The following is a 21,775-nucleotide window of genomic DNA, read 5'->3' on the forward strand; positions in this document are numbered from 1 at the left end:
AGCATAAACTAGTTCAAAGGGCGAGGCTCTGACCTAATCCTCTTTATAGGCGTGTTTGGTTTCTGACCTGCAGGTGTCCGAGGCCGTAAAGAAGCGGCTCCTGCCCTCCATCAAACGGAAAAGGTGAAATATCCCACAGGCAGGGGCTGAGTTAGAGGGCCTGGTGATGTAACAAGTTTTTAAAACAGGTGGTACATCTCGGCGAGCCCTTTACGACATCATTGCTTACACTATCGCGGCGGATGCGTGCAATTTATGAGGCGGCAGCACCCATTTTATCCTGTATTGCAGCGTCGTAGATAAAGACTCCCTGTTATGAGCAATGTCTTTCTTCCAGCAGAGAAGTGGTTCAACGCGCAAATTAAATATCGCTGCGACGGGTGCAAAAAAAAAAAAGTACAAGTGGTGAAATAGTACCACTCACATAATTGGAATTTGTTAAACAGCCGCATTTCCTTACATATTTGAAGCAGTTCATCACGGCCGCCGCCTACTTTGCATTCACACGACATTGAAATACTCGTGCAAATCAAACGTGTAATGCAGCTTTTTTTTTGGGGGGGGGGGTTCTTTTGCGTTCTATTGCAAGGTTTGTCGCAAATCTCCTTTGGAAATGCTTTATCTAAAGGTTCTGCTGGGTCAACTGGGAGAATTGGTAAATGTATTGTTCCCTAGTATCTCCACGCCGAACGGTGTGGTATTATAGAGCCGTTTGGCCCCTGTGGCGTCATAGCAGTCCAAGCTGAGCCCTCTGAGGACGATCGATCACACAACGGCGAGCAAACCTTGTTGTTTATTCATTCTAAAGACAGACATTCCATCCAATTGATCCCCGATTGATTTCAGTATTGATCCTCTAGTAAATGCATGTCCTCCTTAAGCCCTATGTTACTCCTATGCTATACTACGCTGTTTCCATTTTTCTCCTACGCTGCTCCAGCAGTCAGAATACTCCCCCTGTTTCAGAAAAGGAGGACACCGTCACAACTCCCCCACCCCCCAAAACAACACGACATGTCAGCGTACATTAGGAAAAACTGACGCAGATGTTTTTTTTTTTGGCGTTTTTTTTTTTTTTTTTTTGTGTGTGTTCTGACTGCAGTGCTTTTCGCCAGCAGCTGAGCTCGGGTGGATCATGCAGAGCGCTGCGTGTATGCAAAGACGACACGGCGGAGACGAGTACACGGAGGGCGAGGGATCAGAGACGCGGCGTGACACACTAATCCCCTCTCCCTCCAGGAACCTCACATCACCGGAATACAACAGGTGAGAGAGGAGACGCACTTTCGATGTCAGCTGAGCGGGGCGATGTTGCATCTTCCATCCCTGTCATACTCTCCGTGAGCTGACTATTATCTTAATATAAAATGCTCAAAACTCAGTCACCACATCATCAATCTAATTATTGTATTATTGAGTAATTATGGATATTTATCATGTAGTTATTGTGTAATTATTGTGCAATTGATACATATGCATAGTCCGCAAGTGTTTTGGGTCGCTAGCTTCCAATCATTCAGGGATAAATGGTTATTTATTAGCTTTTCAAGCATGAGCTGGACAGATTGTTGAAAATCTCTCAATGCCGCTCATTAACCTCTTCCTCAATGCGCCTAAACACAAAGGAGACGATAATCAAAATAATGTGCACTATTAGGTAAATTATACTATTATAGCGGTGCCACGAAAGTAAGGCAATACAATGGCAAATTCCATTGAGAGGGAAAAATGAAATTATAGTTGGTCTGTAGCAAGTACAAATTCTCAAACAGCTCAAAAATCTGTTCTTTCTCAAACAGCAGTGGATTCAGCTAAAATCAAAGTACTTGAAATACTGAAAGCTGTTAGTCATCTGTGCCCAAATGATTGTCCTTTGAATTAGACAAGAGATGTGTCAGTTTAGCAAAGCAAATGTCATCTCAATCCTCAATTCATCAGTTGAGAATTTAAGAAAAATAAAATGAAAGAAAATTATAGTGCAGACATCTGACGGAGACTTCAAATAAAGTGGCTCCCTCAATGTACTGTGAATTAATATTACTTTTCGAGGAACAAAATGACATTTGAAATCCAAAAATAGGGGAATATTAAAAGACAGCAATTATGAATTAGGAATTCTTGTCAAAATCTTCATGTCGTGGAAACATGACTTGAATTTCTTCACTTGAAGACGTTTCACCCCTCATCCGAGAGGCCTCTTCAGTTCTTCAAGTTCCATGTCAAAAAAAGTGTCCCGCTCATTTCCGCTCATTGGTCCACTTTGGGGTATTTTACGAATATTTCTTCCTTGCAACTTCCCAATTGTTGCCAATCTCCCACCTTATTTTCTCTATTTAACTTTTTTCCTGGCCGCTGGATTTGCCAACGTCCAACCTTAGATTGCTTAATGGATTTATTGTCGCCTCTTCTTGTTCATCTGCTCATCCTATCTACAAATGTCATCGCGCAAGATTTGTTTTGTTGGTTATCGTTGTGTTCCAGTTCGCCTTGTTCCCATATGTGTCATTTCATTTTTACCACAAACCTCAAAACATCTAGCTGTAGGTGAGTGACGGTAATAATGACTTGGTGTACCTCGAGGTGCTACTTCTTTATTTTTACATTAGCATCTCCTTGCTCCCTGTACTTTAATCCGCTTGTTTATTTGAAATTCTGACAAAGCGGTATCTAACCCGATTTGGCAAAAATGGATCTGGAGATGGAAATATGGATTACTAGCTTGCTAGTAAGTGAAAAGACATGAAAGTGAACATGAGATCAACATGCTGATAGAATAGGGATGAATATCCTGGTTCAAGTGCCCGCGACGAAGCGACGGGGTTGAATGGCACTGTCTGGCACCCAAAAATCCACCCCATCATAACAAAAGGACGCCACAATTGCTGATTTCCTGCCATCAGCGAACTGAACAGTATCGTGGCTAGATGCGCTTGAGGGCTTCTCGCTTGTGGATCGGGGAATGTTGTTCTCATAATAGACCTTTCTTCATGTGGCTCTAAACCATCTTTCATTCATTACAACATGGTCCGAAAAACCCCAAAACCAGCGCGACCGCAACCCCGGCATGTGGGCCCTCTCTGTTCAGTCTCATTTAAATAGGTCAGGAGAGGCCCCGTGTGCTGTGATGTCATCAGGGCGATTTTCATAACTGAAATCTTCTCGGACCGCATCAAATCCAGCGGCCAAGACACAAATGACGGACTAAACACTTCAAAATGAAAGACGAGCCCTGAAGCTCAGCCCAGCCTTCTTGCGCAGCAGAGTGTGGGAGTGTGTTGCCCATATGAAAAGATAAGAATTGATTAATTAAGAGAGGTTTACTTCGGGTTCAGAAATCCGATATTGCCCGCAAACATCAGGGTAGAGGATTTGCTTCCACTTCATCTGCGTCCACCTGCGATCCGTTATTTTTTTGGACTAATGTTGGTGAGCTACAGAGCCGTCTACGACAAAATCAAGCACAAAGTCAAGTACACTGGAACCTTGATTTACGAGTTTTCCGAGGTACGAGCTGTCGCTAAGTCGATTTTTTTGCTTTGCGACATAAACCGAGATCTGAGTTACGAGCAACTGTCTCGACCAGTTGGGGTAAAAAGACGGAGATGGAAAGCAAGTTTGTGAAAAAGACAAGGGGGTGTTTGAGGGTCACGAAAGACGGGCACAAATTATCCATTACTACCAATGCCAGCAGCGCAGACAGTTACATTGCAATAGCTGAAATTATACAAAAATAACTCCAATATTCATAAAGGAAATAGCTATGATGCCTATGAAGTAGATCAAGCCACATCCCCTGGGCACCTGCGAAATGAGAGCCCAATGACTCGGGAGAAAAGCGTTTTAATACTTGAGTCCTTCTGTTGTCGAACACAGTGTTCAGACTAACTCCTGCAGAATATATTGAATGTTACATAAGGGAGTGTCTAACCGGGTGCAGTATATAAGATTGGACTTTATGTGGTTCCACTGTCTGAGAGGACAGCTGACTCTGCAGTGCTGCAAGTTAACACAAAACTAATTTTAATACTATTATTGCTGCAATTATAATACTATGATACAGTTATTAGAGTGTAATAAACAAATGACAGAAAGTAATTATTCAAGAAAAGGCATCAAAAAATGTAACAAGTAATGCCTGTACGTATACAGCCCTAGGGCAAACTGCATTGGAACATCTGAATCTACACAAATACCTCTGAGAGAAAACTTCAGTTTTCCCTTTTTTCCGTTCAGTTTTACATCATCCATTAAACATGGGTTGGTAAGAGGATAAGATAAAACAGAAAAAAGGTTGGCGTCTGAAAAAACGCCTTTCGATTCACTGGATTATGTCCCACTCCAGGATGAAAGTTGCTTCATTGTCTGAGGAACAGCGATATCGGACTGAAGTGCATGTTGATGTATTACTTTTGAATAAAACCCATTGGCGGAGATGCCAATCAGAAGCCCCTTATTGCGTAAATTACTAGACGTTTAAAGCTCGCGGACGACCTCGCAACACATCGCACTCGAAATTCAAGTCCGTAATCATGTCCTACAACTTGAGCTGCTTTTCAATGTCAGCGTTTCAAATGGAAGAAAATTAGCTTGAAATTTTGACTTTGTCAGCCGCCGGTGAGCGAATAAATTATCTCTCCCCGATCGGCAAGCAGATCCCAATCTCCCCGAACTACGTCCGCACATTTCTTTTCCTGACAATCGAGCTTTGAGAGGGAGACGTGAGATAAATTGATTCTGTATCGCAGGGAGGACGTATTTTAAAAAGTATGGACGAACATGCACGATAAAGCCCACGGTTCACTGATAAAAGGGAAAATGTGCCAGTCAGTCAAGCGTGGATCTCCCCTTAAAAGGCCTGGCCCCAAGTAAGACCCCACCCCCACCCCTGAATCAGAAACGCAACGTGGCTTTTGAAGGGCGGAGACTGGACGGAGCGGGACGACTCTCATCCTGCCAAGAATCAATATGCAAATGACTGTATCTGTTTTAAATCCATGAAGAAAATCAAACCCTGGAGCAGCTTCAAGCATCCAATCTCTTTAGCTGACTATACACACACACGTATATTAAATACATACATATATATACAAACATATATAATTAGAACAAATCGGCCTACAAACAGAGTTTTAGATCCAATTTTGAATCAAGCTGCAAACAAGCCTCGGTGTACAAACAAACAAACAAATGGGCTTTTCCCCTTGTGGCATTGTAGCATAGCGGCAGTCATGCGTGGCACAGTGTTTAGATCGTTCATCATTGTGTTCTCCTGCTTTAATGCTTTTTTGTGTTTTTTTTTCTTCAATAAAATAGCCCTCATTGTGGCTCCCAAAAACGTTAAAAGTGTTAGTGATAGTAGTTTTAAGAAGTAGTTAAGAATTTTAATTGATCTGAAGAGGGAAATAGTTGCTAAAGGTGAGAGAGTCTGGCTAAACACTACAACATGGTCAAGTCAACCATCTCTAGAATCCTGAAGAACAAAAATGGCAGATGACATGGCTAAAGGGATGCCTATGTTAACAAAGAGACGTCATTGTTAGTTTGGACTAATGAACGGCAGCTTCCTGGAGGTAGCGGTCTCATGCGAAAAGGCTTTACTTTTGCATGCAAGTTTCTAGAAATATAGCAATAATTAAGCTTAGCTCTAGTATAAATATATATTTTATCTATGCATATGTATATATATATATTTTTTTTTTTATATATAGTCTGAAATTATAACAGCATTATGGATGATGTTTCTGGAGAACAAGGCGCCGTCATCCATATCAATCTCGCATGGGGGTTAACCTGCCTCGGTGACACGCGGGAGCACATTTTACACTCCGAAACTCCACTGCAGAATCTTAAATAATGACACATCTACTGTCTGGGATGAGACTGCGTGCTCTCCGGAGGCCAACACAGGGGAAGCAGATGAATCTGCCCTTGTCTTTATATCCATTAAAGCTGAAATACGTCAGAAAATCAATGACGGTATTATGTCGTCTTGCCTTCTTGCTCAGATGAGAGGATGGCGAGGAACAATGAAGACGGAGGGCAGACCATCCAGAGCAATTCTTTCGGTGAAATGTCCAATCTCTGTCTATATGGATTTCATCTTTTTCTGGGACTTCCATAGTTACCCCAATGCTGCCCCCCCCCAAACTTTTCATGCCCGCCAGGGGGGGTTGACACCGGGGTCAACGTCGCCCATCAGCCCTGGGGAATCCTTGTCCTGCCGCCGGTGTTGTCATCAAACAACCCCAAAAGTTGTGGGAGAGGGCAAAAGGACAAGATCTGCTCTTCAGCCTCGTCTTTTAGCTCTGAGTCCGCCGACAATCCCGAGACAGCAGAGGAGAGGCGCCGTGGTAGCGTGTCGTAAGTCATTACTAGATTATGAATGAACGCGCAGAACAACAAGATGGCTTCAAGAACTTTCAGGGGGAGGCCAGAGCATTTTTTTTTTCATGCACACACTCAGGATCAGTGAGAGGACATTACCAGAGGGCAGGGTGTACACACACACAAACACACACATCACCAGGTCAGCAGGTGATTTATGTTGAAACCCTCAGCTCAAGGGGTTTCACAGTTCAGTGAAACTGCAGGTACAGGCTTACAGTAGCGCGGCCTTCCTTTGGGTAGAATCTCGATTGTTGTGCAAAAAACACACACAAAAGGGGAATCGGTGTTGGAATTTAAACACTCCTTATTACAAATAAAAACCCAGCATTCAAAATTCGCCAACATCCCTTTGGGTTGTCCGTTTCATCTGTGTGTAATAAATTCAGCAGGCTTGTAAAAAATGCCGTCGAGAGCAGACGTTTGCCTCATTATTGGTCTCCATCACCAGGAGAACACAATCATTTACATCCTGGATTTCACCACTGTTGACATTTTGAGACACATTTTTGAACTTTTGTTTCCCTGTCCTTAGTGTAATTTGTCCAGGCGTGAGAGTGGACAGGTGGGCAATTACAAGAATGGTTTTAGGACTTGGTGGGAGTAGCTTTGGAGAAGGGAAGCTTATTCTTACATTTTCTATCGACATTCCATGACAGAGGTTCTAAATCATCCTCTGCAGGACCCCTGCATGCAATTTAGCTCTTTTGTCAAGAGATTTTTTGATTTATCCTTCAAACATTTGATCGCCGGTCTGACCCATCAAAATATAATTAGCAGTGAACAGATTTTTTAAAACTTTTTTTTCTCACCTAGAGCTCATTATCTTATTTTTCTACAAAAAAGTTAAAAAACATTAATTCTTTTCAGCAGTTCAACAGCTCTTTACCAGTTAAGGCTATTTGCAAATTTTCAATGTTTGGGGAAGAAAAAAAAGGGACAACTGGAGAAGATATGGAAGAAATGACCTTTGAGAAGTAGTCATTTTGCCAATAATTAGGGGTGGAAAAAAGGAACAAAATTACAATTTAAAAAAATCTCATCCCTGAGCACTAAGACATGAGAAAGAATATCAGAAAAAAAATTAATATAAATATAGTTTTCTTATTAGTATACGGTTGAATTACTCAGTTAATCATGTGTATTTCAATTTCAATTTTCCAAACAACATTTTGAGCATTGGCATCTCGTGAAAAAGTTATTCACACCTTTCTTCGTCATCCTACCTTAACAAAATGAACAAAACCTGACACATATAGCATGTTTGGAAGTCACCTTTGTAAACAACCATATTATTCCTTAATTTCAACTTGACAACATCAAATGCAAATCCAACTGGCGCCCTTGTTTCAAGCTGCCCATGAGAGTCTGTAAAGTATATGAGAGAAATAATAATATTCAATGCTGTATAAGGGAAGTTTCCAGAAACAACATCTCCTTAAACACTTATTTTTCCAATATTATTAGTACTATTGTACCAGTTTTATACTTAAATGTCTATTTACTGTTTTGTTTTCACGCTATTTCGTACTGAAAAGTCTTTTTCATTGGGAGGCAATTTTGTAGTATAGGAAGAAGGAAAAAAACTGATTTTAGATTTTCTATGGCACTAAAAGTTTGATAACCTCTGACAGAGAATGTTTGTCTATTCATATTATTTGCCCATTTCCCCTCCAGAGACTTATAATTAGTTAATAAATGCGACCCCGTCCATAATGGATGTATCCTTCTCTTCCCCGGTGATGGGGATCTAATATTTTTTTACCTTATCTAGACATTATTGTAGCCCCTTTATTAGAGATTTTCTCTCGCAAGATAGGTTTTTTTTAAATAATAACTGGTCAAATGGGTACACTTAATCCTGCGGATACATGACCAAAACATAAATACACATTTTTAATGCATCCATACATAAGATGCAGGCCAGCCACGAAAAGCCTCCAAGTAAATGCCCAGCAGGTACAAAACCGACACGCCCGTTCTCATCAAAAGTGCGTCTCTTCGGTGACCCCATCCCACCTCCCTGCCAGACGGACACGCAACATCTGTGTGAACCAGACTCAACAGAAAGGCTTCCCAATGCGTTGCAAAAAGGCTGACTCATATTTATTGACCTTTAGCTGTACCTGGAGCTGGAGCTGCAGCTGGAGTTGTCACTGCAGATGTAGTGTGGGTGCTTCTGTACTGCGAAAGCAATTTGTGTAAATTTGCTGTTTTAAAAAAATAAATAAATAACCGTCCTGGCTAACGTCAGACAAAAACACACCGTATTATACGGTCTACACTTTTTCAGTGCTTTTAACACCTTAGGGTTCCAAAGTGCTTTAAATTGGATTTTTTTAAAGTCACACACAAACACACACACACACACTCACTCACCGATGGAGGCAGAGCTGACATGCAAGGCACTGACTAGACCATCGGGGGCATAAGGGACATTTGGATTCGGAGGACATTCCGGCACGCAGACAGGAGGAGCCAGGGATTGAACCACCAACCATCCCATCCATCCATCCATCCATCCATCCATCCATCCATCTTCTACCGCTTATCCTGCACCCACGCTCGCGGGGGATGCTGGAGCCTATCCCAGCTCTCATCGCGCGAGATACGGGGTACACCCTGGACTGGTCGGCAGTCAAGCCGACCATCCCAATTATATGAAATATAGTAAAACTGCAGTTCTCTGTGTTGAGAATGCAAGACCATGTTTATCAATCTATAATTATTGATTGCATTTGCTGGACTTGCGATGAATAATAAAAGGATTAAAATAAATTTAAAAAAGGGAAGAAAAAAAAGCACCTGCTGCCAAATGCAAACTGGATGTTGACACTTCAGGCAGACACCTGACTGCTGTTAACCAGTAGCCTCTGGTTTGCAAATAGATACAGATGTTTCATAGTATCCTTTCTCATTCTAAAAGCAAAGTCTTCCTAAGTCATCGTTACGAGGCAACTCCTCACAGCGTGCTTGGTTCAGGGGGGCCTCTGGACACGTTGTCTCGTCGTCATGTGACGCTTTAAAAAAACTCAACTTCTGTTAACTACTGCTTTCATTCTGACCTTCTTTTCGCCAGTTTTATTTGTTCAGAAATCTGCTAGTAGTCACTATCAACATACTCTGCCATGATACACTTTCATTTTGAATCAACTGGCCTACAATCCATATCCAACATTATTTTACATGTACATTTATATTATGATATTATATGATATATAGTTTGATATCATACAGCATAAAATCTTTATATATAATTATATAATAATTTTGTGTTCATTTTATAGAATATTATAATCACATTTAGAATTCCACTAATCTGAACTGCAAGTCCATTATGCATTCTTAAAATAAGACATCAATGTTTCAAAAACTCATCAGTTAGTTACAAATTATGGATGGCAGAAAGTCAAAATAATCAAGATGATTCTCACTCTAATCCATTAAATGATTAATATTGTCTTGAGTACCATATTAGAGTTACTGTAACAGTTAATAACACACATATAAGGAGAATCTGGCCTGATTTCCAGCTTTGTGGAAATAAAATGCTAGTGTTTATATAAAACTCTTCTTTGGAGGGGAAACTACTTTGCTTTTTTTGAATAGTTGTGAAATGCATGTCAGTGACTACTTGTTAGTGTTTGACAGCGTTACCAAGGCGATCCAACAAACAACAGCCTATGTGCTGCTCGCTAGCTCGCTAGCTGTTAAAATCATTTTTAATATTTTCTTGCTATCTGGTACCTCTGCCATGTAGCAGACAAAAGATTTTAGAGCTTTCTTTTTTTTTCTATTAGAAAATAGAGCGAACCGCTGCCTCCAGAGAGAAGCCTTTGAAGATAACCCATAGGGCAAAATCAACACATCGGCAAAAGAAAGAAAAAAAAAAAACTAAAACCAACAGAAATAACGGAGCTGAACTCCAGTGTCAGTTGAAAATCCCCCATGAGTTTGCTCCTTTCGCACTGAGAAACTGTCACCAAATCCAACTTTCGTAAAAAATTAGAGACATTTCTAATCCAAAGATTGACTCCCTCGAGATTATTGTGGCTATTAAGCTTCTTGAATTATGTAAATTCTACATGTTTACATAGCTCATCTCAGTGCAAAGACCAAAAAGGTGAGTCAGTCTTTTTTTTTTTTTTTTTTGATTGAGGTATTTAGGTGCTCGGTGCAAACAAAATATACTACATAACATCTCGGTATTCCTCTAAAGGAATGCCTTAGTCTATCTCTCACAGTGCCGTTGCTGTTCTGCCAGTTTTGTGATGCACTCTCAGGCTGAAATTGGGAGAAAAGCCGAACTCGGCATGTGTTAGTCATAAAAAATGTCATGAACCACGAAGGCATATACCTTTTTTTCTGTCCTAATCTGTACCACATGCCAGCAGTTCAGCCGGGGGCTGCGGCAAATGTATTCTGATGGAACACGTCGAGGGGAAACATCCCACGTCCAGCTGTTTAAAGGTAAAACCCAAGCGAAGATATTCTTCAAAGCTTCTTTATCAGGTCGAACCCAAGTTCTGACTTTCTACACTTCAATAATACAACCCACTTGAAGATCCCCTCCCCAGAACAATGAACAGTAGTCACAGAAGGGGTTTGTCCCCAAACATCGTTGAACAATCCACGACAAAGATGGCAAACATGCAAGGCTCAGGATGCAGATTTAATAAGAACAGTAAAGTTAAAATGCACCAACCTCAGTTCATCCACAACTGGATTGTCTTGTTGGAATTACTTGACAAGCTGCTTGAAGGTCACCTGCTTGCTCTGATTAAGACTCTGATTGCACAGAAATTAGACGTTCGCCTGGTGTAAACACCTGCGCTGACACACAGCTCTGAAGGTCGACGCTTCAATCGACGTGAGGAGATGGCAGTCAAATGGAACGAACCAACCATTTTGTCATTTGATTCCCGATGCGATCCCTACATTCTTCGCCTGGCATCGCAGGGGGCATCCTTGTACTTCCTGTGATCGCTGAAAAGACTGGAGGTCTGACAATTACGCTATTTGCTAAAATGTGTTACTCACATAAGGTTCGATGACAAAACTGCTGGGTGTGAGGAGAGGCAGAGCAAAATGCCTCCAAGGATACATTTTTTGGGTCACAGCTCCGGGTCATGAAAAGGATTTTTTTTTTTAAATGATAGAGTTCTGGTCTCTTAAAATCCATTATTACGTCATTATGTTCTTTATCTTTAATGAAGACCCCAATTTTTGTTTTCAAATGTCAAAAGCGTATCGGAATGTCGAGTGCAAAGTCTGTTCAATCGGACGTCAATGCCGAGAGGGGAGTAGTCTTCTATTCTGCTCATCATTATTGCCATTAGGAGCTGGCCGGCCCATCTGTTTCTTGATATTCCAGCATGCTACGGTGGGCTATACATTGCAAAGACATTTTAGACACTAGTTGCCAGACCGAGACTGCCTTGTCCCTTGTTTTCGCTCTTGAGCTGACCAGTTAAATCCCAAAAATAAAAGTTACAGATGTGAAAACACCAGCAGCAGAGCATAGCATAAGTCATAAGTTGGAGCATATTGTACAGTACATCTAACCTACATCCACATTTTACATCTGCAACGTTTCAGGCCAATCACTGCTAATGTAAACAGTGGGGTGTTTATGACATTTCCCTGCACAGTTGAAGTGCAGCCCCCAACTTTTGCATGCCGGAGACACGACTGAGAAGTGTCGCGTTAAATATTTTAAACATGAGCCAAGGAGGACAGGTTTCTGCTCGTGTAACACCAAAGAGCAGGATTGTGTAGAAGTACTTGTAACGTCAAATAAGAGTTGGGTATGACAGCGCACTCACGCTAGGTAAAGTGGAAAGTTTAGAATAGATGGGAAAGAGCTAAACAGAATGAGGCAAGAATTTAATTTTCCATTTGACGTACGATAAGGCGACATTGCTGTAGAACCCAGATGCCGTTGATAAGGGAGGCGTGACTCCATTCCTTTAGAATTTAAAGAAATTGATCTCACGTTGACACTGTAGCTACCGTCTTCGCCGGCTTTCCCTACGGCTTTAAGTCGTCCGACAATTCCAGACACATCGCGTTTACAACGTGAAGCTAAGGTGATGACGGCAGGCTGAGTAATGACCTGTGTATCAAGACTTTCCACTGGATGTTTCTGGCCATTTTTTTTTTCCAATTCTCAATTTTGAATTAAATCGGCCTCCTTCCAACCATGACACCCCCGATAATTGCACATCCCACCTCCATAGTCACCACCGCATATATTCCTGTATCCAAGGATGATGATACCATGTCTATGATTTATTGTTATACGACACCTAGACATTTCTGCCACCTGAAATGTATTCATCTCTCGAAATAGTAGTTTTAAAATCTCCGTTAGTTTAACATAGAGATATACAGCTATGTAGAACTGTGTTCTAGGGATTGACCGCGCCACTGTAAAATGATCCCTCAAGGAAGCTTTTCACAGATTCGATCTTATGTCCGACAAGTTAATTAAGCTTCGATAACATCGGTACATCAGTCTTGTGTTTTCAGAATTCAAAACGTTTGTGTTGAGCACGTCTCCACTTGCCTGTCGAGACGTGTTCCCGTCATACGTAAATCTCTATTAAAGAGGCTGCTAACGGATCCCACAGAAAGTAATGGCGTGATGATGAAGCGCATTCTCGGAGTCTTACAGTAGTTGACGAGTGATTTAGTGAACGTACTTTGCTATTGTTAACACCAAACCTTGTGCGCGGTGTGTTTACTTCCCGAGATATATCAAAGATGTGCATCACAACAATATGCTCATTGTTCTGCTGTAAGTTTGACGATTCAGCTTCCTGGATGCGAGAGATAATTAATTTCTATTTTACGATTTTAAATTTGACTCTAGGATAAAATGCAGAGGTGTCTCTGTGACCAGAATAAAGACCGTCTGCCGGGAATTGAACGTTTCTCTTACGTGCCCTCCGAATAATGGGAATTATAGTGCAAACAAAGCGCACTTTTAAAATGTTTTTATATCCTTACAATATTCCCCCAAATGACATTTTAACTGTGGATAAAACTGTAAGCGCAAACTCTCCGGCAAAGTCCACACAAACGGAAAGGTCACAGCGGCCACGTTGAATCAATCCAGCCGATGACACTGGATTAGTTTCAGTCGCTCTTTTTAACACACACACGCACAAAAAAGACCTTGGGTTATATTTTCAAAACTTCACACACGCACACACACACGACTACTGGCTGAATGCCCACTCACGCGTGAGTGAATGTTTCTCAGTTATACACTACGGGCACAGACACATATTATGGGATTTGACAGACGTGTTGCATTTCAGTTGCTCTGGCGCTAAGCAGACAAACCGAAAGTAAATATTTGTTGCGCTACCACAATAGAGGCCTAGATTATTAAAATGTCGCTCGATATCAGGAGGGAATTCAAACCCTGACTGACCCAGATGAATGACGACATTAACAGATGAGGATTCACACACACCTCGAGGGTGGCCAGGTGTCAAAACAGATGTTTTTCAGACTCTTAATGAACGTATCATTTGTGCGGCTGCAGACGAGGTATAATGACTCAGGTGTTTTTTTTTTCTACCGGTAGAAAACGCTGTTAGCTCGTGTCACGTATCTTGATACGTCAAATCCGGACACATCATGACATGCCCGCCCAATCCAGACAGAACGTTCGCTTCCATAAACTTCCCTTAAACAGAGTTACTATTAAAATGGAATCCACTTGCTGGGTATCGTCCTCCTGACACACCAAGACGTGGCTTGTCTGTGGATCATCTGTCACCCTTTGGCTCTTTACTGGATTTTCCTGTTCTGATCTTTGCCATCTGGGCCCCCCACCTCCCCCAAAACCGGCTTCTACTTTTCCTCCCAAGTCAACAGTGTGCAGAATAATTGCTTCCTCATTGAGCATGTGTGTATTAGGAGGGAGAAAACTCACCGCCTCTGCTTACCTGGAGAGGCATAACTCACCCAATTGTTATCTCAAAGACTGAGGCGAGCTCCCGTGACGAATGGAAACGCGCAGGCCTACCTGTCGAGATCGAACGGAAAAATTGAACACGCTGCCGGGGCGATTTCTGAGAAATGAGCGCCTACCGGAGCACCTCATATGAGAGCCAAAAAGGTCAAGGGGGGAGAATGAGAAAAATCTACGGAAAACCTGTCTTGGGGCAGCTGTGGTTTCTCAAAACTACATTACAAAATGGCAACAGAGAGATTGAGATTGAGCGTAGGATGATTAATCATTTTCTATTTGCATTTGGACGGTGATTCTCACAGGGTACCATGATGTGAATTAACCCCGAGCTAGTGATACGGGGGGAAGCGGGAATGCATGAGGTGCATGAAAATGAAACAGTATTTATCAGCCTCCTCTTTATTAAATGAAGTGAGCTTGGCTCAAGCTCTCCCCCCTCTGTACCAGACTCCATGTCACATCGGCTCTCCTTTTTTCCCCTCCTAGCCTCACGATTAAGACCAGATCTGCTCCTGGACTCTGTGACTCTAGCAGTGTGTGTGAGTGTGTGTGTGTGTGTGTGTGTGTGTGTGTGTGTGTGTGTGCCCTTGACTGCGCGCATGAATCCGTCTGTCCCTGCTTGTTAGTCCCATGTGTGCAACTTCCAGATGCTGTGTTAGGGTTTCCCCAGCCCAGCAAAGCTACGTCTCCATCCTAGACTTAATGGGGACTGGTCTCCACTGGCACAGGGTGGTACCTCTGCAGACAGCCTTCATTCCTGTCTGCCTGCCTTCCTCACAGCATGTGTGCACCAGGCACCGACCTCACAGGGACGCAGACGATTGCATAAGGAACAAAAGACCTGTAAATGAGGTGCGACGTGTACTCTTTCACCCCAGTGATGAACCTCCCCAAAAGCACAAATGTGCGAGAACAAGTTGTGTGTCAATGTTTCGCAGCTGTGAGTTGGTTAACTGCATCCAAACACCCTCTAGAGTTGTGGTTGTTTGGCTGCTATTAAAAGAAAAAAAACCCTGCCACGGTTCCAAAATGAAGGCTGTTCAGTATCATCACGAAAAATTACCCGTCCACTTGGTGTTTTTTTTCTACATTTACAAAAATGCCTTTTGAGAAAACTGAAGAAGGGCCTGTTCGTGCTGGTGATCACAAACATTGGCCTAGGTGATCACAGGGGAAAGTCCACAAGCAAGAAAAAGTATAATGGGGGTGGCACAAAGTCATTTCATACCCATTATACTGTTTATACTGTTCTTATATTGTCATATTGTTTAGGTGCAACTTGTTAATGCAAGCCCTACCTGTTCATATATATTATTACACTGTTTAGTGTTCATTCTTATTTTTTCTATTCTATTCTATTCTATTCTATTCGACAGGTTTACATCATAAATTGCAGCAGCGATGCAAACTGCAACTGGATGAATTTCTGTTAAGGCTCCCCTCTGTTTTTTTTATTATTACTTTCTCCAGGAAATACATGTAAATGGCTGCTATGATGATTTTCCCTCCGCATGCAAATGGAAATTGGAGGGCTAAAATAGGCCTGGCTCTGATGCCCAGTTTTCATCAATGGTCTTTGTAACAATACAGGTGTGTATATTAGAAGGAAAATAAAAATAAAAAAAATTATATCCTCGTGCATGTTTTACTGTATGTACAATTGACTTTCTCTAAGGTCTAAGTGTCCAGCACAGTCCCAAATAAAGAATGTGTAATAACTCAGTTTTGGAGCGGACACAACCGCTTATTCATGCAATGTTATCATTTGCCGTTTATCTCAAACACGTCATTACGTGTAGATAAATGTAGATAAATGTAGGTCTGTTATGCTCTCCCCCGGTTGCACGGGAAAATATCTGGCTGTTTGACTGTCTAAATGTTTCACGTCTTATATGGCTACACGGGAGGCGGGGCAGCGCAGTCACTCCTGCCTGCACCTACTACAAAAAAATGACAACATGTCTCAAACATGGAGTCTCTCGACTATTCAGTTGGCTAGTGGCTGTGAATTTAAAAAAAATGTCAATATTCCAAGATCAAATACTGAGGTAAGCACAAATACACGATACTTTGTTATGAAAACATTCAATTACCAAACCACATATACCACCATAATATATAAAAATGCCATTTACCACTTTGATTCTTTGTCTTACAAGAGGACCTGCTGGAAAACAATACATGACATCAACTTCCTGTTCTGTCTTTTGTAAAAATTCCCATGACAAAGAATTCTCTCGGGCTACTTCCTCTTTCCCCGTCAGACTTGTTCAAGATGAATCTATAACCGGATCTGTCTTTGAGACAATTGTGCTCGCTCCTTCAAAACCTGATTGTCACTGCAAAGTGAATATTATAAATGTCCAAACTGCATTATGGTTTCAAGCCCTGTATATACATATAATCACATATAATACTTCAATGCAGAGCAAAAACATTTGATCTTCTGACAGAGAACAAAAAAAAAGGACATAAGAGGGGTTCTTATATATGCATAATTTACCAGGCATTAAAGAAAATATCCTGTTTTCTGTTTATTCTTTATGATTCAATTAGTTGTAATATTTTGTGAACTATGATTCACATGAATTGTAGCATCAGTGAACATATACAGTGCTAACTTAATTTCCTGTACGTTTAAAACCATCTGTCATTGCTAATACACCATCACCCAATGGTCCTGGAAAAACCGGGGTATATTTCTTGTCTTAAACCAGAAAAGGCTGGCATTTTTCTTAACATAACATAAAGTGTGTTTTGAAATCCTGTCTCCATCGCTGCTGTTTAAGAAACCGAAGAATCGCCCTATTCCTGAGTCTCGTGGGGGCTATAAGAAATGTTCCACCGTATAGAGTACGATCCTGTTCTGACAGGATAGACGGGAAACCCAACACCCACCTGCAAATAACACTGAGTCAGACGTGATGAGAGGAGCCCCTGACATCTTGAAGTGTGCGTGTGTGTGTGTGTGCCTGCGCATGAGTGTGACGCCTGCCATATGCTAGATGAGCCAGCGTGGAACTGCAGTAGGTGAGAACAGACGTCATAAAACATAAGGTATGTTATCGATCCCGTGTTGGAGAGCGTCATGTGAATCCACAAAAAAAACTACACTTAAACCAAGCGTTCTCTCGGATAAACAGTTTTATCGCAGATAAATTCTTCACTGCCACACACAAAAATATTGAAGCCCTTCACACAAAGCTGGGTTACCTCAATTACTGCCTTGACTGAAAACGAATGGATGGATGCGGGGGTGCGATTACTCAGACTTGTGGCTCGGTTGAGGGTCAACGCGCCCTCTGATTGACTAGCTGTACGGACGGACGACAGATGACGCCCAGCTTTCTCAAAGAGTTGCTTGCTTGAGGTTTAGAGGTCACTTGAAAGACTAGCCAACGTGGTGGAGGGTGAACTCTCTCACGGTTAATGTGATCGGTCATCCTCTGAGGCCCCAGAAGGCAGCTCTCTGTAAAACATTCAGTCCTAAATCATATTAATCACCACTTAAAGAGCCACAAATAGGCACATGTAGTCTATGAATACCACATTTAACTTCCTAAGTTATTTTCTTACATTGTAAAAACCCCATTGTTTTTCTAAAGTCTATTAGCCTTTGATTTTCTGCTCTATTTGTCAATAGGTAGTGCAAATTAATGCTGGATCTCTGGGGTTTTCCTTATAAATAGAGGTCCATTATACTCCAGGCCTCTGCCAAAGAGGGTTTGCAGAATGCCGAATAAGCTTTTCACCAGCCGATAAATCTTGCTGTTTTGTGGGATACGGAGCATCTGAATTTACTTTTACGCACAGAACATACAATGCTGGACTAACGATAAGCTCGGGGTGGCAATGGGGCTTTTTCTTTTTTCTTTTTTGCAAATATTGGACGGGTCCGATTGATGTTTGAGTAAGCAGTTTCAATAGAGTTTGAAATGGACATAAAGCCGTCCCTCGTGTAAACACAGCGGATCAGCATATTTGCTAAAACATTATGATCTGACAGAGGAATGCCAATAACTGACATCAACGACATCATTTACAGCCCAATATGTTTTGCTAAGGTTTAGTACTTTCGCCTCAGAGCAAAAAGAAACCTGGTTCAAACCCGACAGGGGACCTTTCTGTGTGGAGTTTGCGTGTTCTCCCTGTGTCTGCGTGGGTTTCCCCACAGTGCTTAAAAAAAAAAGAAACAGGTTAGTTGAAAAAATTGGTAAAATTGCCCAGATGTGCAAACGAGAGAGTGAATGGTTGTCTGTTTACGTGGCCCTGCACAGATGGCAGCTGGGATCGGCTCCCACATCTCCCACGACCCTGAGTAGGATAAGCGGTTGACAAAGGATGGACATTTTACCCAACTACTATCTATCATTTTTCACATATTTTTAGTGATGTTAGCCAGTTACATACACAGAGTGAGTTAATGTAGTTGCATCACAGATAATTGCTGTTTTGCAGATGATTTTTGAAATATAGTAGGTTATGTCACTGTCCCCCACCCTGATTTTTCCAGTCTAGGGGTAAAACCATTTACCATTCAATTACCTCTCTCCACATTAAGTAAGCAATTGGCCAGTGGACCAACTGGATTGGACTTTGGCTGTGCTGAGTAATCATACTGAACATTCTTTGCTTCACTTATTAAGGACGGCTGCCTCTCAAGGACCTTTAAATAATCCTATCAATTCAAAATCTGTGCACAATCCATCCGGGGAAACACGAAATGCGTAATATCTGCTGCTGTATCAGCAGTCGGAAGACTTTTGCAATGGAAATCAATAACAGTGTTTTTCTTCTCAACACTGCCTGGGTCCAGACAGTAAGCAATATCACAATCCATGCAGCGAGATAACATTCGAAACAAATAGAAAGACGCTAACAGAGAGGAAGCAATGTTGGACAGCATAAACTGTGCTGACAATGAGAATTTTGCATCCAATGCAGCAATATGCAAGGTGAAAATATTGTATTTTTGCAGGGAAAAACTCATCGGTAACAACAAATAAAGGTAAAAAAATAAAAAGTGACTTTCAGATAGGCCCCCTCACAGCAAGAAGGTCCCTGGTTTGACTCCAACACGGGTTCTTTCTGTGTGAAGTTTGTATGTTCTCCTTGTGTCTGCGTGGGTTTCTTCCCACAGTCCAAAAACATGCAGTAAGTTCATTGGAGACCCGAGACGTGTGAGTTAGAGAGTGAATGTTTGTATGCCTCTATACGTTGCCCTGCGATCGACTGGCTCAGGGTGAAACCGCCCTCTCGCCCAACAACAGCTGAGATAGGCTCCAACATCCCAAATCCTGAGTGCAGGATAAACAGCATAGATAATGAATTCATGAATGACATTCAGGTTAGAGAGAGAGGGAATCCTGAGACCAATGCAGGTATCAAACTGAGCTGAAGCTGATGAGACAGCACAATTCAAAAGAGGCAGAGTTCTTTCTGTAGTAACTCCCTGTCAGTGATGTTTTATTTTTCTTTCTCCAGCACTTAGCATACTGATGGTGTACATCACATTAAAGAGATTGACGGAGATAAAATTAATCCCAGGGGTGTTACAGCAGTAAAATTCCCTTTAAAATGACTGCAACTGTGGCTCCGTTGGTAAAGCAGAGACACCTCCAATTGGAACGTTGAAGGTTCCATTACTTGGTTCGTACTGTATCTGCATGCCAAAGTGTCCTTGGCCTAGACACTCAGCTTGTATCTGGGGTCGGCATTTCAGCTCCGCCGCCATGGGTGAATGCCGTCCAGTGGAAAGCGCATTGGAACAGCAAGATGATGAAAGTGGAGACCATTTGCCATTGATATCCCCTTTTTAGTGAGAGGTAGAGTTGAAGTAAAAAAAAGATAATGTTACTGACAGCCACACAACAGTTCACTCATATATCTGGATACATCTGAGTTGATTTTTTTCTCAAGAAATCAGATCTAATATCAATCAAGAGGATTATATGCAATTGTTTTGTAGTTTTAAAAAATTATGATTCTGCAGGGAAAAAATCCTTTTCACTAATGAATATTATTACTGGACTGATATTTGTTTAAAACAGAAGGGGATATCAATGGCAAATAAGAATCTAAATATGAGCTAAAAAATGAGCTCAGAAATGTCTGAAACAATCACAAAATGATTATTTTCACATAAAGCAAAGATCCCTTCACCTGTGATATGTGAACCAACCACATCATTATGTTTGAAACATAACACTCATTTAGTCAGCTTTAGGTAAGCATGGCCCAGACCACCAGCCTGTGTGTGTGTGTGTGTGTGTGTGTGTGTGTGTGTGTGTGTGTGTGTGTGTGTGTGTGCGCCAATGTTTCACTGCACCTTTTTAACAAGTGCCTGGTGAAATAAAAAGCTCTATTAGCAATTCATCAATAAAGACAATTTTTCAAATATTCTCCTTCTGTGTCTTCCTGTCTCTCCCACAGTCCATAACTCACTTTTATTCACATCACTCTGCATAATGCATGATAGTACATAGGTCCCCCAAGGCCTTTCATTACGTAAACCTGTTGCAAGGGGAGCCACAGCAGCATTTTTACAACATCCATCAAAAGCAGGGCGAGCCTGTGTTCGAGCGGCTGGTGATGTATTGCCAGTGGAGCAGTGGGGAAGTCTGAATACGATCACCGGCACGCCTCGAAGAACTGCGTCCCAACACTGGGAGCGTTGATGTGAGAAGACCAGAGGCGGTACTGAGGGTACCAAAACGGGTCTCTTGTCTCGGTTCACATTTGCGGGGCTTCACTGGAAATTCACAGCGAAGCAGGAAAGTAAGGGGTAACTCCAGCATGTGTGTGTGTGTGTGTGTGTGTGTGTGTGTGTGTGTAAAAGAAAACAGCTCTTAAAAGGGATATCAGAGGGGAACATCTGCAGCCCAACACGGAACAGAAGACCAGATGTGCTGGTACTACAAGACCGCAACATTCATGAGGACTAAAGGCCCAGACTGAGAGCGAACGCGGGCACACATTTACCGTCCCTTCCCACTCTACATATTGAAATGTAAACTTTTCATAGCATTAAAGAGCAAAAAAATGTACACTTAATTCTACTTATCAATCGATAAGTTTACAATTGTGACCTTTGAATTAGGCTGAACTCCAGGTAGGATTTTTGCGCCTGCTTGGATCATTTTTCTGGTCTTCTTTTCCTTTCGGCTGCTCCCTTCAGGGGTCGCCACAGTGAATCACCCTATTCTCTGTATCCTCCTCTCTGACTATGTCCATAAATCTTCTCTTTGGTCTTCCACTAGACCTCCCGCCTGACAGTTCCAAGCCTGGCATCCTTCTAGCAATATATTCACGATCCCTCCTCCATACTCGACCCAACCATCTCAGTCCGACCTCTCTGACCTTCTCTCCGAAACATCTAACATGCGCTGTCCCTCTGATGGGCTC

General features: G+C 41.9%; 1 protein-coding gene across 2 annotated transcripts in view; it reads right to left on the reverse strand.

Annotated features, from left to right (window-relative positions):
• abtb3b (ankyrin repeat and BTB domain containing 3b) overlaps window positions 1–21,775 on the reverse strand; it is a 77,118-nt gene that overhangs the window by 53,904 nt on the left and 1,439 nt on the right. The gene's annotated exons all lie outside the window — the stretch shown is intronic.

This window comes from Fistularia commersonii, chromosome 17, assembly GCF_037954325.1.
Source record: "Fistularia commersonii isolate RoL2024-O1a breed Wild chromosome 17, RoL_Fcom_v1.0, whole genome shotgun sequence".
Taxonomy (NCBI): domain Eukaryota; kingdom Metazoa; phylum Chordata; class Actinopteri; order Syngnathiformes; family Fistulariidae; genus Fistularia; species Fistularia commersonii.